The following is a 15,466-nucleotide window of genomic DNA, read 5'->3' as shown; positions in this document are numbered from 1 at the left end:
TCCAAATATCCCTATGCCAGTTTCACAAGAACAGCCTTAGCGAAAGGCTTCTTGAAGGGAAAGATGTAACTCCGTGAGATGAACTAACAGAACACAGAGCAGTTTCTCAGAAAGCTTCTTTCCAGTTTTGAACGGAAGATATTTCCTTTTTCACCATAGCCCTCTATGGGCTTCCAAATATCCCTTTGCCAATTCCACAAGAACAGGCTTATCGAAAGGCTTCTTGAAGGGAAAGATGCAACTCTGTGAGATGAATTAACAGAACAAAGAGCAGTTTCTCAGAAAGCTTCTTTCCAGTTTTGAACGGAAGATATTTCCTTTTTCACCATAGCCCTCTATGGGCTTCCAAATATCCCTTTGCCAATTCCACAAGAACAGCCTTAGCGAAAGGCTTCTTGAAGGGAAAGATGTAACTCTGTGAGATGAACTAACAGAACACAGAGCAGTTTCTCAGAAAGCTTCTTTCCAGTTTTGAACGGAAGATAATTCCTTTTTCACCATAGCCCTCTATGGTCTTCCAAATATCCCTTTGCCAATTCCACAAGAACAGCCTTAGCGAAAGGCTTCTTGAAGGGAAAGATGTAGCTCTGTGAGATGAATTCAGAGAACACAGAGCAGTTTCTCAGAAAGCTTCTTCCAGGTTTGAACGGAAGATATTTCCTTTTTCACCATAGCCCTCTATGGGCTTCCAAATATCCCTTTGCCAATTCCACAAGAACAGCCTTAGCCAAAGGCTTCTTGAAGGGAAAGATGTAACTCTGTGAGATGAACTAACAGAACACAGAGCAGATTCTCAGAAAGCTTCTTTCCAGTTTTGAACGGAAGATATTTGCTTTTTCACCATAGACTTTTATGGGCTTCCAAATATCCCTTTGGCAATTCCACAAGAACAGCCTTAGCGAAAGGCTTCTTGAAGGGAAAGATGTAACTGTGTGAGATGAATTAACAGAACACAGAGCAGTTTCTCAGAAAGCTTCTTTCTAGTTTTAAACGGAAGATATTCCCTTTTTCACCATAGCCCTCTATGGGCTTCCAAATATCCCTTTGCCAATTCCACAAAAACAGCCTTAGCGAAAGGCTTCTTGAAGGGAAGGATGTAACTCTGTGAGATGAATTCAGAGAACACAGAGCAGTTTCTCAGAAAGCTTCTTTCCAGTTTTGAACGGAAGATATTTCCTTTTTCACCATAGCCCTCTATGGGCTTCCAAATATCCCTTTGCCAATTCCACAAGAAAGGCCTTAGCGAAAGGCTTCTTGAAGGGAAAGATGTAACTGTGTGAGATGAATTAACAGAACACAGAGCACTTTCTCAGAAAGCTTCTTTCCAGTTTTGAACGGAAGATATTTCCTTTTTCACCATAGCCCCTATGGGCTTCCAAATATCCCTTTGCCAATTCCACAAGAACAGCCTTAGCTAAAGGCTTCTTGAAGGGAAAGGTGTAACTCTGTGAGATCAATTAACAGAACACAGAGCAGTTTCTCAGAAAGCTTCTTTCCAGTTTTGAACGGAAGATATTTCTTTTTGCACCATAGCCCACTATGGGCTTCCAAATATCCCTATGCCAGTTTCACAAGAACAGCCTTAGCGAAAGGCTTCTTGAAGGGAAAGATGTAACTCTGAGAGATGAATTAACAGAACACAGAGCAGTTTCTCAGAAAGCTTCTTTCCAGTTTTCAACGGAAGATATTTCCTTTTTCACCATAGCCCTCTATGGGCTTCCAAATATCCCTTTGCCAATTCCACAAGAACAGCCTTAGCGAAAGTCTTCTTGAAGGGAAAGATGTAACTCTGTGAGATTAACTAATAGAACACAGAGCAGTTTCTCAGAAAGCTTCTTTCCAGTATTGAACGGAAGATATTACCTTTTTCACCATAGCCCTCTAAGGGCTTCCAAATATCCCCTTGCCAATTCCACAAGAACAGCATTAGCGAAAGGCTTCTTGAAGGGAAAGATGTAACTCTGTGAGATGAACTAACAGAACACAGAGCAGTTTCTCAGAAAGCTTCTTTCCAGTTTTGAACGGAAGATATTTCCTTTTTCACCATAGCCCTTTATGGGCTTCCAATTATCCCTATGCCAATTCCACAAGAATAGGCTTAGCGAAAGGCTTCTTGAAGGGAAAGAAGTAACTCTGTGAGATGAAATAACAGAACACAGAGCAGTTTCTCAGAAAGCTTCTTTCCAGTGTTGAACGGAAGATATTTCCTTTTTCACCATAGCCCCTATGGGCTTCCAAATATCCCTTTGCCAATTCCACAAGAACAGCCTTAGAAAAAGGCTTCTTGAAGGAAAGATGTAACTGTGTGAGATGAATTAACAGAACACAGAGCAGTTTCTCAGAAAGCTTCTTTCCAGTTTTGAACGGAAGATATTTCCTTTTGCACCATAGCCCTCTACGGGCTTCCAAATATCCCTTTTCCAGTTTCACAAGAACAGCCTTAAGGAAAGGCTTCTTGAAGGGAAAGATGTAACTATGTGAGATGAACTAACAGAACACAGAGCAGTTTCTCAGAAAGCTTCTTTCCAGTTTTCCACGGAAGATATTTCCTTTTTCACCATAGCCCTCTATGGGCTTCCAAATATCCCTTTGCCAATTCCACAAGAACAGCCTTAGCGAAAGGCTTCTTGAAGGGAAAGATGTAACTCTGTGAGATGAACTAACAGAACACAGAGCACTTTCTCAGAAAGTTTCTTTCCAGTTTTGAACGGAAGATATTTCCTTTTTCACCATAGCCCTCTATTGGCTTCCAAATATCCCTTTACAAATTCCACAAAAACAGCCTTAGCGAAAGGCTTCTTGAAGGGAAGGATGTAACTCTGTGAGATGAATTCAGAGAACACAGAGCAGTTTCTCAGAAAGCTTCTTTCCAGTTTTCAACGGAAGATATTTCCTTTTTCACCATAGCCCTCTATGGTCTTCCAAATATCCCTTTGCCACTTCCACAAGAACAGCCTTACCGAACGGCTTCTTGAAGGGGAAGATGTAACTCTGTGAAATGAATTAACAGAACACAGATTAGTTTCTCATAAAGCTTCTTTCCAGTTTTGAACGGATGATATTTCCTTTTTCACTATAGCCCTCTATGGGCTTTCCAATATCCCTTTGCCAATTCCACAAGAACAGCCATAGCGAAAGGCTTCTTGAAAGGAAAGATGTAACTCTGTGAGATGAATTAACAGAACACAGAGCAGTTTCTCAGAAAGCTTCTTTCCAGTTTTGAATGGAAGATAATTCCTTTTTCACCATAGCCCTCTATGGGCTTCCAAATATGCCTTTGCAAATTCCACAAGAACAGCCTTAGCGAAAGGTTTCTTGAAGGGAAAGATGTAACTGTGTGAGATGAATTAACAGAACACAGAGCAGTTTCTCAGAATGCTTCTTTCCAGGTTTGAACGGAAGATATTTCCTTTTTCACCATAGCCCTCTATGGGCTTCCAAATATCCCTTTGCCAATTCCACAAAAACAGCCTTAGCGAAAGGCTTCTTGAAGGGAAGGATGTAACTCTGTGAGATGAATTCAGATAACACAGAGCTGTTTCTCAGAAAGTTTCTTTCCAGTTTTGAACGGAAGATATTTCCTTTTTCACCATAGCCCTCTATGGGCTTCCAAATATCCCTTTGCCAATTCCACAAGAAAGGCCTTAGCGAAAGGCTTCTTGAAGGGAAAGATGTAACTGTGTGAGATGAATTCAGAGAACACAGAGGAGTTTCTCAGAAAGCTTCTTTCCAGTTTTGAACGGAAGATATTTCCTTTTTCACCCTAGCCCTCTATGGGTTTCCAAATATCCCTTTGCCAATTCCACAAGAACAGCTTAGCGAAAGGCTTCTTGAAGGGAAAGATGTAACTCTGTGAGATGAATTAACAGAACACAGAGCAGTTTCTCAGAAAGCTTCTTTCCAGTTTTGAACGGAAGATATTTCCTTTTTCACCATAGCCCTCTAAGGGCTTCCAAATATCCCTTTGCCAATTCCACAAGAACAGCCTTAGCGAAAGGCTTCTTGAAGGGAAAGATGTAACTCTGTGAGATGAATTAACAGAACACAGAACAGTTTCTCAGAAAGCTTCTTTACAGTTTTGAACGGAAGATATTTCCATTTTCACCATAGCCCTCTATGGGCTTCCAAATATCCCTTTACCAATTCCACAAGAACAGCCTTAGCGAAACCCTTCTTGAAGGAAAAGATGTAACTCTGTGAGATGAATTAACAGAACACAGAGCAGTTTCTCAGAAAGCGTCTTTCCAGTTTTGAATGGAAGATATTTCCTTTTTCACCATAGCCCTCTATGTTCTTCCAAATATCCCTTTGCCAATTCCAAAAGAACAGCCTTAGCGAAAGGCTTCTTGAAGGGAAAGATGTAACTCTGTGAGATGAATTAACAGAACAAAGAGCAGTTTCTCAGAAAGCTTCTTTCTAGTTTTGAACGGAAGATATTTCATTTTTCACCATAGCCCTCTATGGGCTTCCAAATATCCCTTTGCCAATTCCACAAAAACAGCCTTAGCGAAAGGCTTCTTGAAGGGAAAGATGTAACTCTGTGAGATGAATTAACAGAACACAGAGCAGGTTCTCAGAAAGTTTCTTTACAGTTTTGAACGGAAGATATTCCCTTTTTCACCATAGCCTTCTATGGGCTTGCAAATATCCCTTTGACAATTCCACAAGAACAGCCTTGGCGAATGGCTTCTTGAAAGGAAAAATGTAACGCTGTGAGATGAATTCAGAGAACACAGAGCAGTTTCTCAGAAAGCTTCTTTCCAGTTTTGAACGGAAGATATTTCCTTTTTCACCATAGCCCTCTAAGGGCTTCCAAATATCCCTTTGCCAGTTCCACAAGAACAGCCTTAGCGAAAGGCTTCTTGAAGGGAAAGATGTAACTCTGTGAGATGAACTAACAGAACACAGAGCAGTTTCTCAGAAAGCTTCTTTCCTGTATTGAACGGAAGATATTTCCTTTTTCACCATAGCCCTCTATGGGCTTCCAAATATCCGTTTGCCACTTCCACAAGAACAGCCTTAGCGAAAGGCTTCCTGAAGGGAAAGATGTAACTCTGTGAGATGAATTAACAGAACACATAACAGTTTCTCAGAAAGCTTCTTTCCAGTTTTGAACGGAAGATATTTCCTTTTTCACCATAGCCCTCTATGGGCTTCCAAATATCCCTTTGCCAATTCCACAAGAACAGCCTTAGCGAAAGGCTTCTTGAAGGGAAAGATGTAACTCTGTGAGATGAACTAACAGAACACAGAGCAGTTTCTCAGAAAGCTTCTTTCCAGTTTTGAACGGAAGATATTTCCTTTTTCTCCATAGCCCTCTATGGGCTTCCAAATATCCCTTTGCCACTTCCACAAGAACAGCCTTAGCGAAAGGCTTCTTGAAGGGAAAGATGTAACTCTGTGAGATGAATTAACAGAACAAAGAGCAGTTTCTCAGAAAGCTTCTTTCTAGTTTTGAACGGAAGATATTTCATTTTTCACCATAGCCCTCTATGGGCTTCCAAATATCCCTTTGCCAATTCCACAAAAACAGCCTTAGCGAAAGGCTTCTTGAAGGGAAAGATGTAACTCTGTGAGATGAATTAACAGAACACAGAGCAGGTTCTCAGAAAGTTTCTTTACAGTTTTGAACGGAAGATATTCCCTTTTTCACCATAGCCTTCTATGGGCTTGCAAATATCCCTTTGACAATTCCACAAGAACAGCCTTGGCGAATGGCTTCTTGAAAGGAAAAATGTAACGCTGTGAGATGAATTCAGAGAACACAGAGCAGTTTCTCAGAAAGCTTCTTTCCAGTTTTGAACGGAAGATATTTCCTTTTTCACCATAGCCCTCTAAGGGCTTCCAAATATCCCTTTGCCAGTTCCACAAGAACAGCCTTAGCGAAAGGCTTCTTGAAGGGAAAGATGTAACTCTGTGAGATGAACTAACAGAACACAGAGCAGTTTCTCAGAAAGCTTCTTTCCTGTATTGAACGGAAGATATTTCCTTTTTCACCATAGCCCTCTATGGGCTTCCAAATATCCGTTTGCCACTTCCACAAGAACAGCCTTAGCGAAAGGCTTCCTGAAGGGAAAGATGTAACTCTGTGAGATGAATTAACAGAACACATAACAGTTTCTCAGAAAGCTTCTTTCCAGTTTTGAACGGAAGATATTTCCTTTTTCACCATAGCCCTCTATGGGCTTCCAAATATCCCTTTGCCAATTCCACAAGAACAGCCTTAGCGAAAGGCTTCTTGAAGGGAAAGATGTAACTCTGTGAGATGAACTAACAGAACACAGAGCAGTTTCTCAGAAAGCTTCTTTCCAGTTTTGAACGGAAGATATTTCCTTTTTCTCCATAGCCCTCTATGGGCTTCCAAATATCCCTTTGCCACTTCCACAAGAACAGCCTTAGCGAAAGGCTTCTTGAAGGGAAAGATGTAACTCTGTGAGATGAATTAACAGAACACATAACAGTTTCTCAGAAAGCTTCTTTCCAGTTTTGAACGGAAGATATTTCCTTTTTCACCATAGCCCTCTAAGGGCTTCCAAATATCCCTTTGCCAGTTCCACAAGAACAGACTTAGCGAAAGGCTTCTTGAAGGGGAAGATGTAACTCTGTGAGATGGATTCAGAGAACACAAAGCAGTTTCTCAGAAAGCTTCTTTCCAGTTTTGAACGGAAGATATTTCCTCTTTCACCATAGCCCTCTATGGGCTTCCAAATATCCCATTGCCAGTTCCACAAGAACAGACTTAGCGAAAGGCTTCTTGAAGGGAAAGATGTAACACTGTGAGTTGAATTCAGAGAACACAGAGGAGTTTCTCAGAAAGCTTCTTTCCAGTTTTGAACGGAAGATATTTCCTTTTTCACCATAGCTATCTAAGGGCTTCAAAATATCCCTTTGCCAATTCCACAAGAACAGCCTTAGCGAAAGGCTTCTTGAAGGGAAAGATGTAACTCTGTGAGATGACCTAACAGAACACAGAGCAGTTTCTCAGAAAGCTTCTTTCCAGTTTTGAACGGAAGATATTTCCTTTTTCACCATAGCCCTCTATGGGCTTCCAAATATCCCTTTGCCAATTCCACAAGAACAGCCTTAGAGAAAGGCTTCTTGAAGGGAAAGATGTAACTCTGTGAGATGAATTCAGAGAACACAGAGCAGTTTCTTAGAAAGCTTCTTTCCAGTTTTGAACGGAAGATATTTCCTTTTTCACCATAGCTCTCTATGGGCTTCCAAATATCCCTTTTCCAATTCCACAAGAACAGCCTTAGCGAAAGGCTTCTTGAAGGGAAGGATGTAACTCTGTGAGATGAATTAACAGAACACACAACAGTTTCTCAGAAAGTTCCTTTGCAGTTTTGAACGGAAGATATTTCCTTTTTCACCATAGCCCTCTATGGGCTTCCAAATATCCCTTTGCGAATTCCACAAGAACAGCCTTAGCGAAAGGCTTCTTGAAGGGAAAGATGTAACTCTGTGAGATGAATTAACAGAACACAGAGCAGTTTCTCAGAAAGCTTCTTTCCAGTTTTGAACGGAAGACATTTCCTTTTTCACCACAGCCCTCTATGGAATTCCAAATATCCCTTTGCCAATTCCACAAGAACACCCTTAGCGAAAGGCTTCCTGAAGATAAAGATGTAACTTTGTGAGATGAATTAACAGAAAACAGAGCAGTTTCTCAGAAAGCTTCTTTCCAGTTTTGAACGGAAGATATTTCCGTTTCCACCATAGCCCTCTATGGTGTTCCAAATATCCCTTTGCCGACACCACAAGAACAGCTTTAGGGAAAATCTTCTTGAAGGGAAAGATGTAACTCTGTGAGATGAATTAACAGAACACAGAGCAGTTTCTCAGAAAGCTTCTTTCCAGTTTTGAGCGGAAGATATTTCCTTTTTCACCATAGCCCTCTATGGGCTTCCAAATATCCCTTTTCCAATTCCACAAGAACACACTTAGCGAAAGGCTTCTTGAAGGGAAAGATGTAACTCTGTGAGATGAATTCAGAGAACACAGAGCAGTTTCTCAGAAAGCTTCTTTCCAGTTTTGAACGGAAGATATTTCCTTTTTCACCATAGCCCTATAGGGGCTTCCAAATATCCCTTTGCCAATTCCACAAGAACAGCCTTAGCGAAAGGCTTCTTGAAGGGAAAGATGTAACTCTGTGAGATGAACTAACAGAACACAGAGCAGTTTCTCAGAAAGCTTCTTTCCAGTTTTGAACGGAAGATATTTCCTTTTTCTCCATAGCCCTCTATGGGCTTCCAAATATCCCTTTGCCACTTCCACAAGAACAGCCTTAGCGAAAGGCTTCTTGAAGGGAAAGATGTAACTCTGTGAGATGAATTAACAGAACACAGAGCAGTTTCTCAGAAAGCTTCTTTCCAGTTTTGAACGGAAGATATTTCCTTTTTCACCATAGCCCTCTAAGGGCTTCCAAATATCCCTTTGCCAATTCCACAAGAACAGCCTTAGCGAAAGGCTTCTTGAAGGGAAAGATGTAACTCTGTGAGATGAATTAACAGAACACAGAACAGTTTCTCAGAAAGCTTCTTTACAGTTTTGAACGGAAGATATTTCCATTTTCACCATAGCCCTCTATGGGCTTCCAAATATCCCTTTACCAATTCCACAAGAACAGCCTTAGCGAAACCCTTCTTGAAGGAAAAGATGTAACTCTGTGAGATGAATTAACAGAACACAGAGCAGTTTCTCAGAAAGCGTCTTTCCAGTTTTGAATGGAAGATATTTCTTTTTTCACCATAGCCCTCTATGTTCTTCCAAATATCCCTTTGCCAATTCCAAAAGAACAGCCTTAGCGAAAGGCTTCTTGAAGGGAAAGATGTAACTCTGTGAGATGAATTAACAGAACAAAGAGCAGTTTCTCAGAAAGCTTCTTTCTAGTTTTGAACGGAAGATATTTCATTTTTCACCATAGCCCTCTATGGGCTTCCAAATATCCCTTTGCCAATTCCACAAAAACAGCCTTAGCGAAAGGCTTCTTGAAGGGAAAGATGTAACTCTGTGAGATGAATTAACAGAACACAGAGCAGGTTCTCAGAAAGTTTCTTTACAGTTTTGAACGGAAGATATTCCCTTTTTCACCATAGCCTTCTATGGGCTTGCAAATATCCCTTTGACAATTCCACAAGAACAGCCTTGGCGAATGGCTTCTTGAAAGGAAAAATGTAACGCTGTGAGATGAATTCAGAGAACACAGAGCAGTTTCTCAGAAAGCTTCTTTCCAGTTTTGAACGGAAGATATTTCCTTTTTCACCATAGCCCTCTAAGGGCTTCCAAATATCCCTTTGCCAGTTCCACAAGAACAGCCTTAGCGAAAGGCTTCTTGAAGGGAAAGATGTAACTCTGTGAGATGAACTAACAGAACACAGAGCAGTTTCTCAGAAAGCTTCTTTCCTGTATTGAACGGAAGATATTTCCTTTTTCACCATAGCCCTCTATGGGCTTCCAAATATCCGTTTGCCACTTCCACAAGAACAGCCTTAGCGAAAGGCTTCCTGAAGGGAAAGATGTAACTCTGTGAGATGAATTAACAGAACACATAACAGTTTCTCAGAAAGCTTCTTTCCAGTTTTGAACGGAAGATATTTCCTTTTTCACCATAGCCCTCTATGGGCTTCCAAATATCCCTTTGCCAATTCCACAAGAACAGCCTTAGCGAAAGGCTTCTTGAAGGGAAAGATGTAACTCTGTGAGATGAACTAACAGAACACAGAGCAGTTTCTCAGAAAGCTTCTTTCCAGTTTTGAACGGAAGATATTTCCTTTTTCTCCATAGCCCTCTATGGGCTTCCAAATATCCCTTTGCCACTTCCACAAGAACAGCCTTAGCGAAAGGCTTCTTGAAGGGAAAGATGTAACTCTGTGAGATGAATTAACAGAACACATAACAGTTTCTCAGAAAGCTTCTTTCCAGTTTTGAACGGAAGATATTTCCTTTTTCACCATAGCCCTCTAAGGGCTTCCAAATATCCCTTTGCCAGTTCCACAAGAACAGACTTAGCGAAAGGCTTCTTGAAGGGGAAGATGTAACTCTGTGAGATGGATTCAGAGAACACAAAGCAGTTTCTCAGAAAGCTTCTTTCCAGTTTTGAACGGAAGATATTTCCTCTTTCACCATAGCCCTCTATGGGCTTCCAAATATCCCATTGCCAGTTCCACAAGAACAGACTTAGCGAAAGGCTTCTTGAAGGGAAAGATGTAACACTGTGAGTTGAATTCAGAGAACACAGAGGAGTTTCTCAGAAAGCTTCTTTCCAGTTTTGAACGGAAGATATTTCCTTTTTCACCATAGCTATCTAAGGGCTTCAAAATATCCCTTTGCCAATTCCACAAGAACAGCCTTAGCGAAAGGCTTCTTGAAGGGAAAGATGTAACTCTGTGAGATGACCTAACAGAACACAGAGCAGTTTCTCAGAAAGCTTCTTTCCAGTTTTGAACGGAAGATATTTCCTTTTTCACCATAGCCCTCTATGGGCTTCCAAATATCCCTTTGCCAATTCCACAAGAACAGCCTTAGAGAAAGGCTTCTTGAAGGGAAAGATGTAACTCTGTGAGATGAATTCAGAGAACACAGAGCAGTTTCTTAGAAAGCTTCTTTCCAGTTTTGAACGGAAGATATTTCCTTTTTCACCATAGCTCTCTATGGGCTTCCAAATATCCCTTTTCCAATTCCACAAGAACAGCCTTAGCGAAAGGCTTCTTGAAGGGAATGATGTAACTCTGTGAGATGAATTAACAGAACACACAACAGTTTCTCAGAAAGTTCCTTTGCAGTTTTGAACGGAAGATATTTCCTTTTTCACCATAGCCCTCTATGGGCTTCCAAATATCCCTTTGCGAATTCCACAAGAACAGCCTTAGCGAAAGGCTTCTTGAAGGGAAAGATGTAACTCTGTGAGATGAATTAACAGAACACAGAGCAGTTTCTCAGAAAGCTTCTTTCCAGTTTTGAATGGAAGACATTTCCTTTTTCACCACAGCCCTCTATGGAATTCCAAATATCCCTTTGCCAATTCCACAAGAACACCCTTAGCGAAAGGCTTCCTGAAGATAAAGATGTAACTTTGTGAGATGAATTAACAGAACACAGAGCAGTTTCTCAGAAAGCTTCTTTCCAGTTTTGAACGGAAGATATTTCCGTTTCCACCATAGCCCTCTATGGTGTTCCAAATATCCCTTTGCCGACACCACAAGAACAGCTTTAGGGAAAATCTTCTTGAAGGGAAAGATGTAACTCTGTGAGATGAATTAACAGAACACAGAGCAGTTTCTCAGAAAGCTTCTTTCCAGTTTTGAGCGGAAGATATTTCCTTTTTCACCATAGCCCTCTATGGGCTTCCAAATATCCCTTTTCCAATTCCACAAGAACACACTTAGCGAAAGGCTTCTTGAAGGGAAAGATGTAACTCTGTGAGATGAATTCAGAGAACACAGAGCAGTTTCTCAGAAAGCTTCTTTCCAGTTTTGAACGGAAGATATTTCCTTTTTCACCATAGCCCTATAGGGGCTTCCAAATATCCCTTTGCCAATTCCACAAGAACAGCCTTAGCGAAAGGGTTCTTGAAGGGAAAGATGTAACTCTGAGAGATGAACTAACAGAACACAGAACAGTTTCTCAGAAAGCTTCTTTCCAGTTTTGAACGAAAGATATTTCCTTTTTCACCATAGCCATCTATGGGCTTCCAAATATCCCTTTGCCAGTTCCACAAGAACAGCCTTAGCGAAAGGCTTCTTGAAGGGAAAGATGTAACTCTGTGAGATGAAATAACAGAACACAGAGCAGTTTCTCAGAGAGCTTCTATCCAGTTTTGAACGGAAGATATTTCCTTTTTCACCATAGCCCTCTATGGGCTTCAAAATATCCCTTTGCCAATTCCACAAGAACAGCCTTAGCGAAAGGCTTCTTGAAGGGAAAGATGTAACTCTGTGAGATGAACTAACAGAACACAGAGCAGTTTCTCTGAAAGCTTCTTTCCAGTTTTGAACGGAAGATATTTCCTTTTTCACCATAGCCCTCTATGGGCTTCCAAATATCCCTTTGCCAATTCCACAAGAACAGCCTTAGCGAAAGGCCTCTTGAAGGGAAAGATGTAACTCTGTGAGATGAATTAACAGAACACAGAGCAGTTTCTCAGAAAGCTTCTTTCCAGTTTTGAACGGAAGATATTTCCTTTTTCACCATAGCCTTCTATGGGCTTCCAAATATCCCTTTGCCAACTCCACAAGAACAGCCTTAGCGAATGGCTTCTTGAAGGGGAAGATGTAACTCTATGAGATGTATTAACAGAACACAGAACAGTTTCTCAGAAAGCTTCTTTCCAGTTTTGAAGGGAAGATATTTCCTTTTTCACCATGGCCCTCTATGTTGCTTCCAAATATCCCTTTGCCAATTACACAAGAACAGCCTTACCGAAAGGCTTCTTGAAGGGAAAGATGTAAATCTGTGAGATGAATTAACAGAACCCAGAGCAGTTTCTCAGAAAGCTTCTTTCCCGTTTTGAAGGGAAAATATTTCCTTTTTCACCATAGCCTTCTATGGGCTTCTAAATATCCCTTTGTCAATTCCACACGAACAGCCTTAGCGATAGGCTTCTTAAAGGGAAAGATGTAACTCTGTGAGATGAACTAACAGAACACAGAGCAGTTTCTCAGAAAGCTTCTTTCCAGTTTTGAACGGGAGATATTTCCTTTTACACCATAGCCGTCTATGGGCTTGCAAATATCACTTTGCCAATTCCACAAGAACAGCCTTGGCGAAAGGCTTCTTGAAGGGAAAGATGTAACGCTGTGAGATGAATTCAGAGAACACAGAGCAGCTTCTCAGAAAGCTTCTTTACGGTTTTGAACGCAAGATATTTCCTTTTTCACCATAGCCCTCTATTGGCTTCCAAATATCTCTTTGCCAATTCCACAAGAACACCCTTAGCGAAAGGCTTCTTGAAGGGAAAGATGTAACTCTGTGAGATGAATTAGCAGAACACAGAGCAGTTTCTCAGAAAGCTTCTTTCCAGTTTTGAACGGAAGATATTTCCTTTTTCACCATAGCCCTCTATGGGCTTCCAAATATCCCTTTGCCAATTCCACAAGAACAGCCTTAGCGAAAGGCTTCTTGAAGGGAAAGATGTAACTCTGTGAGATGAATTAACAGAACACAGAGCAGTTTCTCAGAAAGCTTCTTTCCAGTTTTGAACGGAAGATATTTCCTTTTTCACCATAGCCCTCTATGGGCTTCCAAATATCCCTTTGCCAATTCCACAAGAACAGCCTTGGCGAAAGGCTTCTTGAAGGGAAAGATGTAACGCTGTGAGATGAAATCAGAGAACACAGAGCAGTTTCTCAGAAAGCTTCTTTCTGGTTTTGAACGGAAGATATTTCCTTTTTCACCATAGCCCTCTATGGGCTACCAAATATCCCTTTGCCAGTTCCACAAGAACAGCCTTAGCGAAATGCTTCTTGAAGGGAAAGATGTAACTCTGTGAGATGAACTAACAGAACACAGAGCAGTTTCTCAGAAAGCTTCTATCCAGTTTTGAACGGAAGATATTTCCTTTTTCACCATAGCCCTCTATGGGCTTCCAAATATCCCTTTGCCAGTTCCACAAGAACAGCCTTAGCGAAAGGCTTCTTGAAGGGAAAGATGTAACACTGTGAGATGAATTCAGAGAACACAGAGGAGTTTCTCAGAAAGCTTCTTTCCAGTTTTGAACGGAAGATATTTCCTTTTTCACCATAGACATCTAAGGGCTTCCAAATATGCCTTTGCCAATTCCACATAAACAACCTTAGCGAAAGGCTTCTTCAAGGGAAAGATGTAACTCTGTGAGATGAACTAACAGAACACAGAGCAGTTTCTCAGAAAGCATCTTTCCAGTTTTGAACGGAAGATATTTCCTTTTTCACCATAGCCCTCTATGTTCTTCCAAATATCCCTTTGCCAGTTCCACAAGAACAGCCTTAGCGAAAGGCTTCTTGAAGGGAAAGATGTAACACTTTGAGATTAGTTCAGAGAACACAGAGCAGTTTCTCACAAAGCTTCTTTCCAGTTTTTAACGGAAGACATTTCCTTTTTCACCATAGCCCTCTATGGGCTTCCAAATATCCCTTTCCCAGTTCCACAAGAACAGCCTTAGCGAAAGGTTTCTTGACGGGAAAGATGTAACTCAGTGAGATGAACTAACAGAACACAGAGCAGTTTCTCAGAAAGCTTCTTTCCAGTTTTGAACGGAAGATATTTCCTTTTTCACCATAGCCCTCTATGGGCTTCAAAATATCCCTTTGCCAGTGCCACAAGAACAGCCTTAGCGAAAGGCTTCTTGAAGGGCAAGATGTAACTCTGTGAGATGAACTAACAGAACACAGAGCAGTTTCTCAGAAAGCTTCTTTCCAGTTTTGAACGGAAGATATTTCCTTTTTCACCATAGCCCTCTATGGGCTTCCAAATATCCCTTTGCCATTTCCACAAGAACAGCCTTAGCGAAAGGCTTCTTGAAGGGAAAGATGTAACGCTGTGAGATGAATTCAGAGAACACAGAGCAGTTTCTCAGAAAGCTTGTTTCCGGTTTTGAACGGAAGATATTTCCTTTTTCACCATAGCCCTCTATGGGCTTCCAAATATCCCTTTGCCAGTACCACAAGAACAGCCTTAGCGAAAGGCTTCTTGAAGGGAAAGATGTAACACTGTGAGATGTATTCAGAGAACACAGAGCAGTTTCTCAGAAAGCTTCTTTCCAGTTTTGAACGTAAGATATTTCCTTTTTCATCTTAGCCGTCTATGGGCTTCCAAATATCCCTTTGCCAGTTCCACAACAACAGCCTTAGCGAAAGGCTTCTTGAAGGGAAAGATGTAACTCTGTGAGATGAACTAACAGAACATTGAGCAGTTTCTCAGAAAGCTTCTTTCCAGTTTTGAACGGAAGATATTTCCTTTTTCACCATAGCCCTCTATGGGCTTCCAAATATCCCTTGCCAATTCCACAAGAACAGCCTTGGCGAAAGGCTTCTTGAAGGGAAAGATGTAACTCTGTGAGACGAACTAACAGAACACAGAGCAGTTTCTCAGAAAGCTTCTTTCCAGTTTTGAACGGAAGATATTTCCTTTTTTACCATAGCCCTCTATGGGCTTCCAAATATCCCTTTGCCAATTCCACAAGAACAGCCATGGCGAAAGGCTTCTTGAAGGGAAAGATGTAACGCAGTGAGATGAATTCAGAGAACACAGTGCAGTTTCTCAGAAAGCTTGTTTCCGGTTTTGAACGGAAGATATTTCCTTTTTCACCATAGAACTCTATGGGCTTCCAAATATCTCTTTGCCAGTTCCACAAGAACAGCCTTAGCGAAAGGCTTCTTCAAGGGAAAGATGTAACACTGGGAGATGAATTCAGAGAACACAGAGCAGTTTCTCAGAAAGCTTTTTTCCAGTTTTGAACGTAAGATATTTCCTTTTTCACCTTAGCCGT

At 41.1% G+C, this 15,466-nt stretch overlaps 1 long non-coding RNA gene across 1 annotated transcript in view; it reads left to right on the top strand.

Moving 5' to 3' along the window:
- Window positions 1–472: 472 nt before the first annotated feature.
- The window catches only part of LOC140711192 (uncharacterized), a 199,253-nt gene continuing 184,259 nt past the window's right edge, over window positions 473–15,466 (top strand). The window contains exon 1 of the long non-coding RNA XR_012092339.1: window positions 473–640. This is a non-coding gene — a long non-coding RNA (uncharacterized lncRNA). The remainder of the gene's footprint in view (window positions 641–15,466) is intronic.

Source organism: Chlorocebus sabaeus, unplaced genomic scaffold, assembly GCF_047675955.1.
Source record: "Chlorocebus sabaeus isolate Y175 unplaced genomic scaffold, mChlSab1.0.hap1 unalloc_scaffold_26, whole genome shotgun sequence".
In the NCBI taxonomy this organism is placed as follows: Eukaryota; Metazoa; Chordata; class Mammalia; order Primates; family Cercopithecidae; genus Chlorocebus; species Chlorocebus sabaeus.
Note: the sequence above shows the minus strand (reverse complement) of the source record. Positions and strands in the feature narration are given on the sequence as shown.